Raw genomic sequence first — 398 nt, forward strand, 5'->3', positions numbered from 1 at the left:
CTCACTGTTGTGGCCTCTCCCGTTGCGGAGCACAGGCTCCGGACGCACAGACTCAGTGGCCATGGCTCATGGGCCCAGCCGCGGAGCGGCATGTGGGATCTTCCCGGACCGGGGCACGAACCCGTGTCCCCTGCATCGGTAGGCGGACTCTCAACCACTGCGCCACCAGGGAAGCCCTATAATTTACTTGTTATTACTTATTTGGATGAGATTATTTTGGTTTTGAATCAATATTATTTTTCAAATTCAATCTTTTTTTGAAAAATCATTGTTGTCGTATTTTATCTTTAGGTCTGTTTTGTTTAATCTCACTGTATGATATTATCATTTGCTTTGAAATTTTACATTATTCTCTTACGATATTCAACTTATTAGATTGAGGTTTTTAAGGACAGTTT

The sequence above is a fragment of the Lipotes vexillifer genome, unplaced genomic scaffold, assembly GCF_000442215.2.
Source record: "Lipotes vexillifer unplaced genomic scaffold, Lipotes_vexillifer_v1.1 scaffold1108, whole genome shotgun sequence".
Taxonomy (NCBI): domain Eukaryota; kingdom Metazoa; phylum Chordata; class Mammalia; order Artiodactyla; family Lipotidae; genus Lipotes; species Lipotes vexillifer.